The sequence below is a fragment of the Protopterus annectens genome, chromosome 12.part0 (assembly GCF_019279795.1).
Source record: "Protopterus annectens isolate FY-2018-M chromosome 12.part0, PAN1.0, whole genome shotgun sequence".
In the NCBI taxonomy this organism is placed as follows: Eukaryota; Metazoa; Chordata; order Ceratodontiformes; family Protopteridae; genus Protopterus; species Protopterus annectens.
The window spans coordinates 219237-239671 of NC_056746.1; positions in this window are offsets into that span (position 1 = coordinate 219237).

Below are 20435 nucleotides of genomic sequence, written 5' to 3' on the forward strand. Positions count from 1 at the left end.
CAGAAACATGCTTGAAATGCATAGAGAAGGCTAAAAACAATAAGCGGTCATACTGAAACTGGCAGTTAAGCCAGAACCAGGATTGCCCTACCCCTTTGTAGGGTGGATAGTACCCTACACACCTGCAGAGTTTCAGCCTCCTAGCTTTTTCCCTCTTGGAAAAACAACTTTCCAGGGTTATTTTTCTCTATGCAGAAACATGCTTGAAATGCATAGGAAAGCTAAAAACAATAAGCGGTCATACTGAAACTGGCAGTTAAGCCAGAACCAGGATTGCCCTACCCCTTTGTAGGGTGGATAGTACCCTACACACCTGCAGAGTTTCAGCCTCCTAGCTTTTTCCCTCTTGGAGAAAAACAACTTTCCAGGGTTATTTTTCTCTATGCAGAAACATGCTTGAAATGCATAGGAAAGCTAAAAACAATAAGCGGTCATACTGAAACTGGCAGTTAAGCCAGAACCAGGATTGCCCTACCCCTTTGTAGGGTGGATAGTACCCTACACACCTGCAGAGTTTCAGCCTCCTAGCTTTTTCCCTCTTGGAAAAACAACTTTCCAGGGTTATTTTTTCTCTATGCAGAAACATGCTTGAAATGCATAGGGAAAGCTAAAAACAATAAGCGGTCATACTGAAACTGGCAGTTAAGCCAGAACCAGGATTGCCCTACCCCTTTGTAGGGTGGATAGTACCCTACACACCTGCAGAGTTTCAGCCTCCTAGCTTTTTCCCTCTTGGAGAAAAACAACTTTCCAGGGTTATTTTTTCTCTATGCAGAAACATGCTTGAAATGCATAGGGAAGCTAAAAACAATAAGCGGTCATACTGAAACTGGCAGTTAAGCCAGAACCAGGATTGCCCTACCCCTTTGTAGGGTGGATAGTACCCTACACACCTGCAGAGTTTCAGCCTCCTAGCTTTTTCCCTCTTGGAGAAAAACAACTTTCCAGGGTTATTTTTCTCTATGCAGAAACATGCTTGAAATGCATAGGAAAGCTAAAAACAATAAGCGGTCATACTGAAACTGGCAGTTAAGCCAGAACCAGGATTGCCCTACCCCTTTGTAGGGTGGATAGTACCCTACACACCTGCAGAGTTTCAGCCTCCTAGCTTTTTCCCTCTTGGAAAAACAACTTTCCACAGGTATTTTTTCTCTATGCAGAAACATGCTTGAAATGCATAGGGAAAGCTAAAAACAATAAGCGGTCATACTGAAACTGGCAGTTAAGCCAGAACCAGGATTGCCCTACCCCTTTGTAGGGTGGATAGTACCCTACACACCTGCAGAGTTTCAGCCTCCTAGCTTTTTCCCTCTTGGTGAAAAAACAACTTTCCAGGGTTATTTTTTCTCTATGCAGAAACATGCTTGAAATGCATAGGAAAGCTAAAAACAATAAACGGTCATACTGAAACTGGCAGTTAAGCCAGAACCAGGATTGCCCTACCCTTTGTAGGGTGGATAGTACCCTACACACCTGCAGAGTTTCAGCCTCCTAGCTTTTCCCTCTTGGAGAAAAACAACTTTCCAGGGTTATTTTTCTCTATGCAGAAACATGCTTGAAATGCATAGGAAAGCTAAAAACAATAAGCGGTCATACTGAAACTGGCAGTTAAGCCAGAACCAGGATTGCCCTACCCCTTTGTAGGGTGGATAGTACCCTACACACCTGCAGAGTTTCAGCCTCCTAGCTTTTTCCCTCTTGGAAAAACAACTTTCCAGGGTTATTTTTTCTCTATGCAGAAACATGCTGGAAATGCATAGGGAAGCTAAAAACAATAAGCGGTCATACTGAAACTGGCAGTTAAGCCAGAACCAGGATTGCCCTACCCCTTTGTAGGGTGGATAGTACCCTACACACCTGCAGAGTTTCAGCCTCCTAGCTTTTTCCCTCTTGGAGAAAAACAACTTTCCAGGGTTATTGTTTCTCTATGCAGAAACATGCTTGAAATGCATAGGAAAGCTAAAAACAATAAGCGGTCATACTGAAACTGGCAGTTAAGCCAGAACCAGGATTGCCCTACCCCTTTGTAGGGTGGATAGTACCCTACACACCTGCAGAGTTTCAGCCTCCTAGCTTTTTCCCTCTTGGAGAAAAACAACTTTCCAGGGTTATTTTCCTCTATGCAGAAACATGCTTGAAATGCATAGGGAAAGCTAAAAACAATAAGCGGTCATACTGAAACTGGCAGTTAAGCCAGAACCAGGATTGCCCTACCCCTTTGTAGGGTGGATAGTACCCTACACACCTGCAGAGTTTCAGCCTCCTAGCTTTTTCCCTCTTGGAAAAACAACTTTCCAGGGTTATTATTTCTCTCTGCAGAAACATGCTTGAAATGCATAGGAAAGCTAAAAACAATAAACGGTCATACTGAAACTGGCAGTTAAGCCAGAACCAGGATTGCCCTACCCCTTTGTAGGGTGGATAGTACCCTACACACCTGCAGAGTTTCAGCTTCCTAGCTTTTTCCCTCTTGGAAAAACAACTTTCCAGGGTTATTTTTTCTCTATGCAGAAACATGCTTGAAATGCATAGGGAAAGCTAAAAACAATAAACGGTCATACTGAAACTGGCAGTTATGCCAGAACCAGGATTGCCCTACCCTTTGTAGGGTGGATAGTACCCTACACACCTGCAGAGTTTCAGCCTCCTAGCTTTTTCCCTCTTGGAGAAAAACAACTTTCCAGGGTTATTTTTTCTCTATGCAGAAACATGCTTGAAATGCATAGTAAAAGCTAAAAACAATAAACGGTCATACTGAAACTGGCAGTTAAGCCAGAACCAGGATTGCCCTACCCCTTTGTAGGGTGGATAGTAGCCTACACACCTGCAGAGTTTCAGCCTCCTAGCTTTTTCCCTCTTGGAGGAAAACAACTTTCCACAGGTATTTTTTCTCTATGCAGAAACATGCTTGAAATGCATAGGAAAGCTAAAAACAATAAGCGGTCATACTGAAACTGGCAGTTAAGCCAGAACCAGGATTGCCCTACCCCTTTGTAGGGTGGATAGTACCCTACACACCTGCAGAGTTTCAGCCTCCTAGCTTTTTCCCTCTTGGAAAAACAACTTTCCAGGGTTATTTTTCTCTATGCAGAAACATGCTTGAAATGCATAGGAAAGCTAAAAACAATAAACGGTCATACTGAAACTGGCAGTTAAGCCAGAACCAGGATTGCCCTACCCTTTGTAGGGTGGATAGTACCCTACACACCTGCAGAGTTTCAGCCTCCTAGCTTTTTCCCTCTTGGAAAAACAACTTTCCAGGGTTATTTTTCTCTATGCAGAAACATGCTTGAAATGCATAGGAAAGCTAAAAACAATAAGCGGTCATACTGAAACTGGCAGTTAAGCCAGAACCAGGATTGCCCTACCCCTTTGTAGGGTGGATAGTACCCTACACACCTGCAGAGTTTCAGCCTCCTAGCTTTTTCCCTCTTGGAAAAACAACTTTCCAGGGTTATTTTTCTCTATGCAGAAACATGCTTGAAATGCATAGGAAAGCTAAAAACAATAAGCGGTCATACTGAAACTGGCAGTTAAGCCAGAACCAGGATTGCCCTACCCCTTTGTAGGGTGGATAGTACCCTACACACCTGCAGAGTTTCAGCCTCCTAGCTTTTTCCCTCTTGGAGAAAAACAACTTTCCAGGGTTATTTTTCTCTATGCAGAAACATGCTTGAAATGCATAGGAAAGCTAAAAACAATAAGCGGTCATACTGAAACTGGCAGTTAAGCCAGAACCAGGATTGCCCTACCCCTTTGTAGGGTGGATAGTACCCTACACACCTGCAGAGTTTCAGCCTCCTAGCTTTTTCCCTCTTGGAGAAAAACAACTTTCCAGGGTTATTTTTCTCTATGCAGAAACATGCTTGAAATGCATAGGAAAGCTAAAAACAATAAGCGGTCATACTGAAACTGGCAGTTAAGCCAGAACCAGGATTGCCCTACCCCTTTGTAGGGTGGATAGTACCCTACACACCTGCAGAGTTTCAGCCTCCTAGCTTTTTCCCTCTTGGAAAAACAACTTTCCAGGGTTATTTTTCTCTATGCAGAAACATGCTTGAAATGCATAGGGAAAGCTAAAAACAATAAGCGGTCATACTGAAACTGGCAGTTAAGCCAGAACCAGGATTGCCCTACCCCTTTGTAGGGTGGATAGTACCCTACACACCTGCAGAGTTTCAGCCTCCTAGCTTTTTCCCTCTTGGAAAAACAACTTTCCAGGGTTATTTTTTCTCTATGCAGAAACATGCTTGAAATGCATAGGAAAGCTAAAAACAATAAGCGGTCATACTGAAACTGGCAGTTAAGCCAGAACCAGGATTGCCCTACCCCTTTGTAGGGTGGATAGTACCCTACACACCTGCAGAGTTTCAGCCTCCTAGCTTTTTCCCTCTTGGAAAAACAACTTTCCAGGGTTATTTTTTCTCTATGCAGAAACATGCTTGAAATGCATAGGGAAAGCTAAAAACAATAAGCGGTCATACTGAAACTGGCAGTTAAGCCAGAACCAGGATTGCCCTACCCCTTTGTAGGGTGGATAGTACCCTACACACCTGCAGAGTTTCAGCCTCCTAGCTTTTTCCGTCTTGAAGAAAAACAACTTTCCAGGGTTATTTTTCTCTATGCAGAAACATGCTTCAAATGCATAGGAAAGGCTAAAAACAATAAACGGTCATACTGAAACTGGCAGTTAAGCCAGAACCAGGATTGCCCTACCCCTTTGTAGGGTGGATAGTACCCTACACACCTGCAGAGTTTCAGCCTCCTAGCTTTTTCCCTCTTGGAAAAACAACTTTCCAGGGTTATTTTTTCTCTATGCAGAAACATGCTTGAAATGCATAGGAAAGCTAAAAACAATAAGCGGTCATACTGAAACTGGCAGTTAAGCCAGAACCAGGATTGCCCTACCCCTTTGTAGGGTGGATAGTACCCTACACACCTGCAGAGTTTCAGCCTCCTAGCTTTTTCCCTCTTGGAGAAAAACAACTTTCCAGGGTTATTTTTCTCTATGCAGAAACATGCTTGAAATGCATAGGAAAGCTAAAAACAATAAGCGGTCATACTGAAACTGGCAGTTAAGCCAGAACCAGGATTGCCCTACCCCTTTGTAGGGTGGATAGTACCCTACACACCTGCAGAGTTTCAGCCTCCTAGCTTTTTCCCTCTTGGAGAAAAACAACTTTCCAGGGTTATTTTTCTCTATGCAGAAACATGCTTGAAATGCATAGGGAAAGCTAAAAACAATAAGCGGTCATACTGAAACTGGCAGTTAAGCCAGAACCAGGATTGCCCTACCCCTTTGTAGGGTGGATAGTACCCTACACACCTGCAGAGTTTCAGCCTCCTAGCTTTTTCCCTCTTGGAAAAACAACTTTCCAGGGTTATTTTTCTCTATGCAGAAACATGCTTGAAATGCATAGGGAAAGCTAAAAACAATAAGCGGTCATACTGAAACTGGCAGTTAAGCCAGAACCAGGATTGCCCTACCCCTTTGTAGGGTGGATAGTACCCTACACACCTGCAGAGTTTCAGCCTCCTAGCTTTTTCCCTCTTGGAAAAACACAACTTTCCAGGGTTATTTTTCTCTATGCAAAAACATGCTTGAAATGCATAGGAAAGCTAAAAACAATAAGCGGTCATACTGAAACTGGCAGTTAAGCCAGAACCAGGATTGCCCTACCCCTTTGTAGGGTGGATAGTACCCTACACACCTGCAGAGTTTCAGCCTCCTAGCTTTTTCCCTCTTGGAGAAAAACAACTTTCCAGGGTTATTTTTTCTCTATGCAGAAACATGCTTGAAATGCATAGGAAAGCTAAAAACAATAAGCGGTCATACTGAAACTGGCAGTTAAGCCAGAACCAGGATTGCCCTACCCCTTTGTAGGGTGGATAGTACCCTACACACCTGCAGAGTTTCAGCCTCCTAGCTTTTTCCCTCTTGGAGAAAAACAACTTTCCAGGGTTATTTTTCTCTATGCAGAAACATGCTTGAAATGCATAGGGAAAGCTAAAAACAATAAGCGGTCATACTGAAACTGGCAGTTAAGCCAGAACCAGGATTGCCCTACCCCTTTGTAGGGTGGATAGTACCCTACACACCTGCAGAGTTTCAGCCTCCTAGCTTTTTCCCTCTTTGAGAAAAACAACTTTCCAGGGTTATTTTTTCTCTATGCAGAAACATGCTTGAAATGCATAGGGAAAGCTAAAAACAATAAACGGTCATACTGAAACTGGCAGTTAAGCCAGAACCAGGATTGCCCTACCCCTTTGTAGGGTGGATAGTACCCTACACACCTGCAGAGTTTCAGCCTCCTAGCTTTTTCCCTCTTGGAGAAAAACAACTTTCCAGGGTTATTTTTCTCTATGCAGAAACATGCTTGAAATGCATAGGGAAAGCTAAAAACAATAAGCGGTCATACTGAAACTGGCAGTTAAGCCAGAACCAGGATTGCCCTACCCCTTTGTAGGGTGGATAGTACCCTACACACCTGCAGAGTTTCAGCCTCCTAGCTTTTTCCCTCTTGGAGAAAAACAACTTTCCAGGGTTATTTTTCTCTATGCAGAAACATGCTTGAAATGCATAGGAAAGCTAAAAACAATAAGCGGTCATACTGAAACTGGCAGTTAAGCCAGAACCAGGATTGCCCTACCCCTTTGTAGGGTGGATAGTACCCTACACACCTGCAGAGTTTCAGCCTCCTAGCTTTTTCCCTCTTGGAGAAAAACAACTTTCCAGGGTTATTTTTTCTCTATGCAGAAACATGCTTGAAATGCATAGGAGAAGCTAAAAACAATAAACGGTCATACTGAAACTGGCAGTTAAGCCAGAACCAGGATTGCCCTACCCCTTTGTAGGGTGGATAGTACCCTACACACCTGCAGAGTTTCAGCCTCCTAGCTTTTTCCCTCTTGGAGAAAAACAACTTTCCAGGGTTATTTTTCTCTATGCAGAAACATGCTTGAAATGCTTACGGAAAGCTAAAAACAATAAGCGGTCATACTGAAACTGGCAGTTAAGCCAGAACCAGGATTGCCCTACCCCTTTGTAGGGTGGATAGTACCCTACACACCTGCAGAGTTTCAGCCTCCTAGCTTTTTCCCTCTTGGAGAAAAACAACTTTCCAGGGTTATTTTTTCTCTATGCAGAAACATGCTTGAAATGCATAGGAAAGCTAAAAACAATAAGCAGTCATACTGAAACTGGCAGTTAAGCCAGAACCAGGATTGCCCTACCCCTTTGTAGGGTGGATAGTACCCTACACACCTGCAGAGTTTCAGCCTCCTAGCTTTTTCCCTCTTGGAGAAAAACAACTTTCCAGGGTTATTTTTTCTCTATGCAGAAACATGCTTGAAATGCATAGGGAAAGCTAAAAACAATAAGCGGTCATACTGAAACTGGCAGTTAAGCCAGAACCAGGATTGCCCTACCCCTTTGTAGGGTGGATAGTACCCTACACACCTGCAGAGTTTCAGCCTCCTAGCTTTTTCCCTCTTGGAAAAACAACTTTCCAGGGTTATTTTTTCTCTATGCAGAAACATGCTTGAAATGCATAGGAAAGCTAAAAACAATAAGCGGTCATACTGAAACTGGCAGTTAAGCCAGAACCAGGATTGCCCTACCCCTTTGTAGGGTGGATAGTACCCTACACACCTGCAGAGTTTCAGCCTCCTAGCTTTTTCCCTCTTGGAGAAAAACAACTTTCCAGGGTTATTTTTTCTCTATGCAGAAACATGCTTGAAATGCATAGGAAAGCTAAAAACAATAAGCGGTCATACTGAAACTGGCAGTTAAGCCAGAACCAGGATTGCCCTACCCCTTTGTAGGGTGGATAGTACCCTACACACCTGCAGAGTTTCAGCCTCCTAGCTTTTTCCCTCTTGGAAAAACAAGTTTCCAGGGTTATTTTTCTCTATGCAGAAACATGCTTGAAATGCATAGGGAAAGCTAAAAACAATAAGCGGTCATACTGAAACTGGCAGTTAAGCCAGAACCAGGATTGCCCTACCCCTTTGTAGGGTGGATAGTACCCTACACACCTGCAGAGTTTCAGCCTCCTAGCTTTTTCCCTCTTGGAGAAAAACAACTTTCCAGGGTTATTTTTTCTCTATGCAGAAACATGCTTGAAATGCATAGGAAAGGCTAAAAACAATAAGCGGTCATACTGAAACTGGCAGTTAAGCCAGAACCAGGATTGCCCTACCCCTTTGTAGGGTGGATAGTACCCTACACACCTGCAGAGTTTCAGCCTCCTAGCTTTTTCCCTCTTGGAGAAAAACAACTTTCCAGGGTTATTTTTTCTCTATGCAGAAACATGCTTGAAATGCATAGGAAAGGCTAAAAACAATAAGCGGTCATACTGAAACTGGCAGTTAAGCCAGAACCAGGATTGCCCTACCCCTTTGTAGGGTGGATAGTACCCTACACACCTGCAGAGTTTCAGCCTCCTAGCTTTTTCCCTCTTGGAGAAAAACAACTTTCCAGGGTTATTTTTCTCTATGCAGAAACATGCTTGAAATGCATAGGAAAGGCTAAAAACAATAAGCGGTCATACTGAAACTGGCAGTTAAGCCAGAACCAGGATTGCCCTACCCCTTTGTAGGGTGGATAGTACCCTACACACCTGCAGAGTTTCAGCCTCCTAGCTTTTTCCCTCTTGGAGAAAAACAACTTTCCAGGGTTATTTTCCTCTATGCAGAAACATGATTGAAATGCATAGGAAAGGCTAAAAACAATAAGCGGTCATACTGAAACTGGCAGTTAAGCCAGAACCAGGATTGCCCTACCCCTTTGTAGGGTGGATAGTACCCTACACACCTGCAGAGTTTCAGCCTCCTAGCTTTTTCCCTCTTGGAAAAACAACTTTCCAGGGTTATTTTTCTCTATGCAGAAACATGCTTGAAATGCATAGGAAAGCTAAAAACAACAAGCGGTCATACTGAAACTGGCAGTTAAGCCAGAACCAGGATTGCCCTACCCCTTTGTAGGGTGGATAGTACCCTACACACCTGCAGAGTTTCAGCCTCCTAGCTTTTTCCCTCTTGGAGAAAAACAACTTTCCAGGGTTATTTTTTCTCTATGCAGAAACATGCTTGAAATGCATAGGGAAAGCTAAAAACAACAAACGGTCATACTGAAACTGGCAGTTAAGCCAGAACCAGGATTGCCCTACCCCTTTGTAGGGTGGATAGTACCCTACACACCTGCAGAGTTTCAGCCTCCTAGCTTTTTCCCTCTTGGAGAAAAACAACTTTCCAGGTTTATTATTTCTCTATGCAGAAACATGCTTGAAATGCATAGGGAAAGCTAAAAACAATAAACGGTCATACTGAAACTGGCAGTTAAGCCAGAACCAGGATTGCCCTACCCCTTTGTAGGGTGGATAGTACCCTACACACCTGCAGAGTTTCAGCCTCCTAGCTTTTTCCCTCTTGGAGAAAAACAACTTTCCAGGGTTATTTTTTCTCTATGCAGAAACATGCTTGAAATGCATAGGGAAAGCTAAAAACAATAAGCGGTCATACTGAAACTGGCAGTTAAGCCAGAACCAGGATTGCCCTACCCCTTTGTAGGGTGGATAGTACCCTACACACCTGCAGAGTTTCAGCCTCCTAGCTTTTTCCCTCTTGGAAAAACAACTTTCCAGGGTTATTTTTCTCTATGCAGAAACATGCTTGAAATGCATAGGAAAGCTAAAAACAATAAGCGGTCATACTGAAACTGGCAGTTAAGCCAGAACCAGGATTGCCCTACCCCTTTGTAGGGTGGATAGTACCCTACACACCTGCAGAGTTTCAGCCTCCTAGCTTTTTCCCTCTTGGAGAAAAACAACTTTCCAGGGTTATTTTTCTCTATGCAGAAACATGCTTGAAATGCATAGGAAAGCTAAAAACAATAAGCGGTCATACTGAAACTGGCAGTTAAGCCAGAACCAGGATTGCCCTACCCCTTTGTAGGGTGGATAGTACCCTACACACCTGCAGAGTTTCAGCCTCCTAGCTTTTTCCCTCTTGGAGAAAAACAACTTTCCAGGGTTATTTTTCTCTATGCAGAAACATGCTTGAAATGCATAGGAAAGCTAAAAACAATAAACGGTCATACTGAAACTGGCAGTTAAGCCAGAACCAGGATTGCCCTACCCTTTGTAGGGTGGATAGTACCCTACACACCTGCAGAGTTTCAGCCTCCTAGCTTTTTCCCTCTTGGAGAAAAACAACTTTCCAGGGTTATTTTTCTCTATGCAGAAACATGCTTGAAATGCATAGGAAAGCTAAAAACAATAAGCGGTCATACTGAAACTGGCAGTTAAGCCAGAACCAGGATTGCCCTACCCCTTTGTAGGGTGGATAGTACCCTACACACCTGCAGAGTTTCAGCCTCCTAGCTTTTTCCTCTTGGAGAAAAACAACTTTCCAGGGTTATTTTTCTCTATGCAGAAACATGCTTGAAATGCATAGGAAAGCTAAAAACAATAAGCGGTCATACTGAAACTGGCAGTTAAGCCAGAACCAGGATTGCCCTACCCCTTTGTAGGGTGGATAGTACCCTACACACCTGCAGAGTTTCAGCCTCCTAGCTTTTTCCCTCTTGGAGAAAAACAACTTTCCAGGGTTATTTTTCTCTATGCAGAAACATGCTTGAAATGCATAGGAAAGCTAAAAACAATAAGCGGTCATACTGAAACTGGCAGTTAAGCCAGAACCAGGATTGCCCTACCCCTTTGTAGGGTGGATAGTACCCTACACACCTGCAGAGTTTCAGCCTCCTAGCTTTTTCCCTCTTGGAGAAAAACAACTTTCCAGGGTTATTTTTCTCTATGCAGAAACATGCTTGAAATGCATAGGGAAAGCTAAAAACAATAAGCGGTCATACTGAAACTGGCAGTTAAGCCAGAACCAGGATTGCCCTACCCCTTTGTAGGGTGGATAGTACCCTACACACCTGCAGAGTTTCAGCCTCCTAGCTTTTTCCCTCTTGGAGAAAAACAACTTTCCAGGGTTATTTTTCTCTATGCAGAAACATGCTTGAAATGCATAGGAAAGCTAAAAACAATAAGCGGTCATACTGAAACTGGCAGTTAAGCCAGAACCAGGATTGCCCTACCCCTTTGTAGGGTGGATAGTACCCTACACACCTGCAGAGTTTCAGCCTCCTAGCTTTTTCCCTCTTGGAAAAACAACTTTCCAGGGTTATTTTTCTCTATGCAGAAACATGCTTGAAATGCATAGGAAAGCTAAAAACAATAAGCGGTCATACTGAAACTGGCAGTTAAGCCAGAACCAGGATTGCCCTACCCCTTTGTAGGGTGGATAGTACCCTACACACCTGCAGAGTTTCAGCCTCCTAGCTTTTTCCCTCTTGGAAAAACAACTTTCCAGGGTTATTTTTCTCTATGCAGAAACATGCTTGAAATGCATAGGAAAGCTAAAAACAATAAGCGGTCATACTGAAACTGGCAGTTAAGCCAGAACCAGGATTGCCCTACCCCTTTGTAGGGTGGATAGTACCCTACACACCTGCAGAGTTTCAGCCTCCTAGCTTTTTCCCTCTTGGAGAAAAACAACTTTCCAGGGTTATATTTCTCTATGCAGAAACATGCTTGAAATGCATAGGGAAGCTAAAAACAATAAGCGGTCATACTGAAACTGGCAGTTAAGCCAGAACCAGGATTGCCCTACCCCTTTGTAGGGTGGATAGTACCCTACACACCTGCAGAGTTTCAGCCTCCTAGCTTTTTCCCTCTTGGAAAAACAACTTTCCAGGGTTATTTTTCTCTATGCAGAAACGTGCTTGAAATGCATAGGAAAGCTAAAAACAATAAGCGGTCATACTGAAACTGGCAGTTAAGCCAGAACCAGGATTGCCCTACCCCTTTGTAGGGTGGATAGTACCCTACACACCTGCAGAGTTTCAGCCTCCTAGCTTTTTCCCTCTTGGAGAAAAACAACTTTCCAGGGTTATTTTTCTCTATGCAGAAACATGCTTGAAATGCATAGGAAAGCTAAAAACAATAAGCGGTCATACTGAAACTGGCAGTTAAGCCAGAACCAGGATTGCCCTACCCCTTTGTAGGGTGGATAGTACCCTACACACCTGCAGAGTTTCAGCCTCCTAGCTTTTTCCCTCTTGGAGAAAAACAACTTTCCAGGGTTATTTTTCTCTATGCAGAAACATGCTTGAAATGCATAGGAAAGCTAAAAACAATAAGCGGTCATACTGAAACTGGCAGTTAAGCCAGAACCAGGATTGCCCTACCCCTTTGTAGGGTGGATAGTACCCTACACACCTGCAGAGTTTCAGCCTCCTAGCTTTTTCCCTCTTGGAAAAACAACTTTCCAGGGTTATTTTTCTCTATGCAGAAACATGCTTGAAATGCATAGGAAAGCTAAAAACAATAAGCGGTCATACTGAAACTGGCAGTTAAGCCAGAACCAGGATTGCCCTACCCCTTTGTAGGGTGGATAGTACCCTACACACCTGCAGAGTTTCAGCCTCCTAGCTTTTTCCCTCTTGGAGAAAAACAACTTTCCAGGGTTATTTTTCTCTATGCAGAAACATGCTTGAAATGCATAGGAAAGCTAAAAACAATAAGCGGTCATACTGAAACTGGCAGTTAAGCCAGAACCAGGATTGCCCTACCCCTTTGTAGGGTGGATAGTACCCTACACACCTGCAGAGTTTCAGCCTCCTAGCTTTTTCCCTCTTGGAGAAAAACAACTTTCCAGGGTTATTTTTCTCTATGCAGAAACATGCTTGAAATGCAAAAAGACAGCTAAAAACAATAAGCGGTCATACTGAAACTGGCAGTTAAGCCAGAACCAGGATTGCCCTACCCCTTTGTAGGGTGGATAGTACCCTACACACCTGCAGAGTTTCAGCCTCCTAGCTTTTTCCCTCTTGGAGAAAAACAACTTTCCAGGGTTATTTTTCTCCATGCAGAAACATGCTTGAAATGCATAGGAAAGCTAAAAACAATAAGCGGTCATACTGAAACTGGCAGTTAAGCCAGAACCAGGATTGCCCTACCCCTTTGTAGGGTGGATAGTACCCTACACACCTGCAGAGTTTCAGCCTCCTAGCTTTTTCCCTCTTGGAAAAACAACTTTCCAGGGTTATTTTTCTCTATGCAGAAACATGCTTGAAATGCATAGGAAAGCTAAAAACAATAAGCGGTCATACTGAAACTGGCAGTTAAGCCAGAACCAGGATTGCCCTACCCCTTTGTAGGGTGGATAGTACCCTACACACCTGCAGAGTTTCAGCCTCCTAGCTTTTTCCCTCTTGGAAAAACAACTTTCCAGGGTTATTTTTTCTCTATGCAGAAACATGCTTGAAATGCATAGGAAAGCTAAAAACAATAAGCGGTCATACTGAAACTGGCAGTTAAGCCAGAACCAGGATTGCCCTACCCCTTTGTAGGGTGGATAGTACCCTACACACCTGCAGAGTTTCAGCCTCCTAGCTTTTTCCCTCTTGGAAAAACAATTTTCCAGGGTTATTTTTTCTCTATGCAGAAACATGCTTGAAATGCATAGGAAAGCTAAAAACAATAAGCGGTCATACTGAAACTGGCAGTTAAGCCAGAACCAGGATTGCCCTACCCCTTTGTAGGGTGGATAGTACCCTACACACCTGCAGAGTTTCAGCCTCCTAGCTTTTTCCCTCTTGGAGAAAAACAACTTTCCAGGGTTATTTTTCTCTATGCAGAAACATGCTTGAAATGCATAGGGAAAGCTAAAAACAATAAGCGGTCATACTGAAACTGGCAGTTAAGCCAGAACCAGGATTGCCCTACCCCTTTGTAGGGTGGATAGTACCCTACACACCTGCAGAGTTTCAGCCTCCTAGCTTTTTCCCTCTTGGAGAAAAACAACTTTCCAGGGTTATTTTTTCTCTATGCAGAAACATGCTTGAAATGCATAGGGAAAGCTAAAAACAATAAGCGGTCATACTGAAACTGGCAGTTAAGCCAGAACCAGGATTGCCCTACCCTTTGTAGGGTGGATAGTACCCTACACACCTGCAGAGTTTCAGCCTCCTAGCTTTTTCCCTCTTGGAGAAAAACAACTTTCCAGGGTTATTTTTTCTCTATGCAGAAACATGCTTGAAATGCATAGGGAAGCTAAAAACAATAAGCGGTCATACTGAAACTGGCAGTTAAGCCAGAACCAGGATTGCCCTACCCCTTTGTAGGGTGGATAGTACCCTACACACCTGCAGAGTTTCAGCCTCCTAGCTTTTTCCCTCTTGGAAAAACAACTTTCCAGGGTTATTTTTTCTCTATGCAGAAACATGCTTGAAATGCATAGGAAAGGCTAAAAACAATAAGCGGTCATACTGAAACTGGCAGTTAAGCCAGAACCAGGATTGCCCTACCCCTTTGTAGGGTGGATAGTACCCTACACACCTGCAGAGTTTCAGCCTCCTAGCTTTTTCCCTCTTGGAAAAACAACTTTCCAGGGTTATTTTTTCTCTATGCAGAAACATGCTTGAAATGCATAGGAAAGGCTAAAAACAATAAGCGGTCATACTGAAACTGGCAGTTAAGCCAGAACCAGGATTGCCCTACCCCTTTGTAGGGTGGATAGTACCCTACACACCTGCAGAGTTTCAGCCTCCTAGCTTTTTCCCTCTTGGAAAAACAACTTTCCAGGGTTATTTTTCTCTATGCAGAAACATGCTTGAAATGCATAGGAAAGCTAAAAACAATAAGCGGTCATACTGAAACTGGCAGTTAAGCCAGAACCAGGATTGCCCTACCCCTTTGTAGGGTGGATAGTACCCTACACACCTGCAGAGTTTCAGCCTCCTAGCTTTTTCCCTCTTGGAAAAACACAACTTTCCAGGGTTATTTTTCTCTATGCAGAAACATGCTTGAAATGCATAGGAAAGCTAAAAACAATAAGCGGTCATACTGAAACTGGCAGTTAAGCCAGAACCAGGATTGCCCTACCCCTTTGTAGGGTGGATAGTACCCTACACACCTGCAGAGTTTCAGCCTCCTAGCTTTTTCCCTCTTGGAGAAAAACAACTTTCCAGGGTTATTTTTCTCTATGCAAAAACATGCTTGAAATGCATAGGAAAGCTAAAAACAATAAGCGGTCATACTGAAACTGGCAGTTAAGCCAGAACCAGGATTGCCCTACCCCTTTGTAGGGTGGATAGTACCCTACACACCTGCAGAGTTTCAGCCTCCTAGCTTTTTCCCTCTTGGAGAAAAACAACTTTCCAGGGTTATTTTTCTCTATGCAGAAACATGCTTGAAATGCATAGGAAAGCTAAAAACAATAAGCGGTCATACTGAAACTGGCAGTTAAGCCAGAACCAGGATTGCCCTACCCCTTTGTAGGGTGGATAGTACCCTACACACCTGCAGAGTTTCAGCCTCCTAGCTTTTTCCCTCTTGCAGAAAAACAACTTTCCAGGGTTATTTTTCTCTATGCAGAAACATGCTTGAAATGCATAGGCAAAGCTAAAAACAATAAACGGTCATACTGAAACTGGCAGTTAAGCCAGAACCAGGATTGCCCTACCCCTTTGTAGGGTGGATAGTACCCTACACACCTGCAGAGTTTCAGCCTCCTAGCTTTTTCCCTCTTGGAGGAAAACAACTTTCCAGGGTTATTTTTCTCTATGCAGAAACATGCTTGAAATGCATAGGAAAGCTAAAAACAATAAGTGGTCATACTGAAACTGGCAGTTAAGCCAGAACCAGGATTGCCCTACCCTTTGTAGGGTGGATAGTACCCTACACACCTGCAGAGTTTCAGCCTCCTAGCTTTTTCCCTCTTGGAAAAACAACTTTCCAGGGTTATTTTTCTCTATGCAGAAACATGCTTGAAATGCATAGGAAAGCTAAAAACAATAAGCGGTCATACTGAAACTGGCAGTTAAGCCAGAACCAGGATTGCCCTACCCCTTTGTAGGGTGGATAGTACCCTACACACCTGCAGAGTTTCAGCCTCCTAGCTTTTTCCCTCTTGGAAAAACAACTTTCCAGGGTTATTTTTCTCTATGCAGAAACATGCTTGAAATGCATAGGAAAGCTAAAAACAATAAACGGTCATACTGAAACTGGCAGTTAAGCCAGAACCAGGATTGCCCTACCCCTTTGTAGGGTGGATAGTACCCTACACACCTGCAGAGTTTCAGCCTCCTAGCTTTTTCCCTCTTGGAAAAACAACTTTCCAGGGTTATTTTTTCTCTATGCAGAAACATGCTTGAAATGCATAGGGAAAGCTAAAAACAATAAACGGTCATACTGAAACTGGCAGTTAAGCCAGAACCAGGATTGCCCTACCCTTTGTAGGGTGGATAGTACCCTACACACCTGCAGAGTTTCAGCCTCCTAGCTTTTCCCTCTTGGAAAAAGAACTTTCCAGGGTTATTTTTTCTCTATGCAGAAACATGCTTGAAATGCATAGGGAAAGCTAAAAACAATAAACGGTCATACTGAAACTGACAGTTAAGCCAGAACCAGGATTGCCCTGCCCCTTTGTAGGGTGGAACTAGATAGGCTGAAACTCTGCAGGGTTGTAGGGTACTATCCACCCTACAAAGGGGTAGGGCAATCCTGGTTCTGGCTTAACTGCAAGTTTCAGTATGACTGTTTATTGTTTTTAGCTTTCCCTATGCATTTCAAGCATGTTTCTGCATGGAGAAAAAATAACCCTGGAAAGTTGTTTTTCTCAGAGAAAAAGCTGGGAGGCTGAAACTCTGCAGGTGTGTGGTACTATCCACCCTACAAAGGGTAGGGCAATCCTGGTTCTGGCAACTGCCAGTTTCAGTATGACCGTTTATTGTTTTAGCTTTCTATGCATTTCAAGCATGTTTCTGCATAGAAAAATAACCCTGGAAAGTTGTTTTTCTCAGAGGAAAAAGCTGGGAGGCTGAAACTCTGCAGGTGTGTGGTACTATCCACCCTACAAAGGTAGGGCAATCCTGGTTCTGGCAACTGCCAGTTTCAGTATGACCGTTTATTGTTTTAGCTTTCTATGCATTTCAAGCATGTTTCTGCATGAAAAATAACCCTGGAAAGTTGTTTTTCTCCAGAGGAAAAAGCTAGGAGGCTGAAACTCTGCAGGTGTGTGGTACTATCCACCCTACAAAGGTAGGGCAATCCTGGTTCTGGCAACTGCCAGTTTCAGTATGACCGTTGTGTTTTAGCTTTCTATGCATTTCAAGCATGTTTCTGCATAGAAAAATAACCCTGGAAAGTTGTTTTTCTCCAGAGGAAAAAGCTAGGAGGCTGAAACTCTGCAGGTGTGTGGTACTATCCACCCTACAAAGGGGAGGCAATCCTGGTTCTGGCAACTGCCAGTTTCAGTATGACCGTTTATTGTTTTAGCTTTCTATGCATTTCAAGCATGTTTCTGCATAGAAAAATAACCCTGGAAAGTTGTTTTCTCCAGGAGGCTGAAACTCTGCAGGTGTGTGGTACTATCCACCCTACAAAGGCAATCCTGGTTCTGGCAACTGCCAGTTTCAGTATGACCGTTGTTTTTAGCTTTCTATGCATTTCAAGCATGTTTCTGCATAGAAAAATAACCCTGGAAAGTTGTTTTTCTCCAGAGGAAAAAGCTAGGAGGCTGAAACTCTGCAGGTGTGTGGTACTATCCACCCTACAAAGGGGAGGCAATCCTGGTTCTGGCAACTGCCAGTTTCAGTATGACCGTTTATTGTTTTAGCTTTCTATGCATTTCAAGCATGTTTCTGCATAGAAAAATAACCCTGGAAAGTTGTTTTTCTCCAGAGGAAAAAGCTGGGAGGCTGAAACTCTGCAGGTGTGTAGGGTACTATCCACCCTACAAAGGGGTAGCAATCCTGGTTCTGGCAACTGCCAGTTTCAGTATGACCGTTTATTGTTTTAGCTTTCTATGCATTTCAAGCATGTTTCTGCATGAAAATAAAATAACCCTGGAAAGTTGTTTTCTCCAGAGGAAAAAGCTGGGAGGCTGAAACTCTGCAGGTGTGTGGTACTATCCACCCTACAAAGGGTAGGGCAATCCTGGTTCTGGCAACTGCCAGTTTCAGTATGACCGTTTATTGTTTTTAGCTTTCTATGCATTTCAAGCATGTTTCTGCATAGAAAAAACCTGGAAAGTTGTTTTCTCCAGAGGAAATAGCTAGGAGGCTGAAACTCTGCAGGTGTGTGGTGGACTCTCCACCCTACAAAGGTAGGGCAATCCTGGTTCTGGCAACTGCCAGTTTCAGTATGACCGTTTATTGTTTTAGCTTTCTATGCATTTCAAGCATGTTTCTGCATGGAAAAATAACCCTGGAAAGTTGTTTTCTCCAGAGGAAAAGCTGGGAGGCTGAAACTCTGCAGGTGTGTACGGTACTATCCACCCTACAAAGGTAGGGCAATCCTGGTTCTGGCAACTGCCAGTTTCAGTATGACCTTTTTTTGTTTTTAGCTTTCTATGCATTTCAAGCATGTTTCTGCATAGAAAAAAATACCTGGAAAGTTGTTTTCTCTCAGGAAAAAGCTGGGAGGCTGAAACTCTGCAGGTGAGGTACTATCCACCCTAAAGGGGTAGGGCAATCCTGGTTCTGGCAACTGCCAGTTTCAGTATGACCGTTTATTGTTTTAGCTTTCTATGCATTTCAAGCATGTTTCTGCATGAAAAAAAACCCTGGAAAGTTGTTTTTCTCCAAGAGGAAAAGCTAGGAGGCTGAAACTCTGCAGGTGTGTGGGTACTAGCCACCATACAAAGGGGTAAGGCAATCCTGGTACTGGCTTAACAGCCAGTTTCAGTACGACCGTTTGTTTTTAGCTTTCTCAATGCATTTTAAGCATTTTTCTGCATAGAGAAAAAATACCCCTGATAAAGTAGTTTTTCTCCAGAGGAAAAAGCTAGGAGGCTGAAACTCTGCAGGTGTGTAGGGTACTATCCACCCTACAAAGGTAGGGCAATCCTGGTTCTGGCTTAACTGCCAGTTTCAGTATGACCGTTTATTGTTTTTAGCTTTGCCTATGCATTTCAAGCATGTTTCTGCATAGAAAAATAACCCTGGAAAGTTGTTTTCTCCAAGAGCAAAAGCTAGGAGGCTGAAACTCTGCAGGTGTGTGGGGTACTATCCACCCTACAAAGGGGTAGGGCAATCCTGGTTCTGGCTTAACTGCCAGTTTCAGTATGACCGTTTATTGTTTTAGCTTTCTATGCATTTCAAGCATGTTTCTGCATAGAGAAAAAACCTGGAAAGTTGTTTTTCTCCAGAGGAAAAAGCTAGGAGGCTGAAACTCTGCAGGTGTGTAGGGTACTATCCACCCTACAGGGTAGGGCAATCCTGGTTCTGGCTTAACTGCCAGTTTCAGTATGACCGTTTATTGTTTTTAGCTTTCTATGCATTTCTAGCATGTTTCTGCATAGAAAAAATAACCCTGGAAACTTGTTTTTCTCCAAGAGGGAAAAGCTAGGAGGCTGAAACTCTGCAGGTGTGTAGGGTACTATCCACCCTACAAAGGGTAGGGCAATCCTGGTTCTGGCTTAACTGCCAGTTTCAGTATGACCGTTTATTGTTTTAGCTTTCCTATGCATTTCAAGCATGTTTCTGCATAGAGAAATAATAACCCTGGAAAGTTGTTTTTCTCCAGAGGGAAAAAGCTAGGAGGCTGAAACTCTGCAGGTGTGTAGGGTACTATCCACCCTACAAAGGGGCAATCCTGGTTCTGGCTTAACTGCCAGTTTCAGTATGACCGTTTATTGTTTATAGCTTTCCTTTCGCATTTCTAGCATGTTTCTGCATAGTGGAAATATAACCCTGGAAAGTTGTTTTTCTCCAAGAGGAAAAAGCTAGGAGGCTGAAACTCTGCAGGTGTGTGAGGTATTATCCACCCTACAAAGAGGTAGGGCAATCCTGGTTCTGGCTTAACTGCCAGTTTCAGTATGACCGTTTATTGTTTTAGCTTTCCTATGCATCTCATGCATGTTTCTGCATTTAGAAAAAATAACCCTGGAAAGTTGTTTTTCTCCAAGAGTTGAAAAGCTAGGAGGCTGAAACTCTGCAGGTGTGTAGAGTACTATCCACCCTACAAAGGGTAGGGCAATCCTGGTTCTGGCTTAACTGCCAGTTTCAGTATGACCGTTTATTGTTTTTAGCTTTCTATGCATTTCAAGCATGTTTCTGCATAGAAAAATAACCCTGGAAAGTTGTTTTTCTCCAAGACGGAAAAGCTAGGAGGCTGAAACTCTGCAGGTGTGTAGGGTACTATCCACCCTACAAAGGGGTAGGGCAATCCTGGTTCTGGCTTAACTGCCAGTTTCAGTATGACCGTTTATTGTTTTCAGCTTTCCCTATGCATTTCAAGCATGTTTCTGCATAGAGAAAAATAACCCTGGAAAGTTGTTTTTCTCCAACAAGAAAAAGCTAGGAGGCTGAAACTCTGCAGGTGTGTAGGGTACTATCCACCCTACAAAGGGTAGGGCAATCCTGG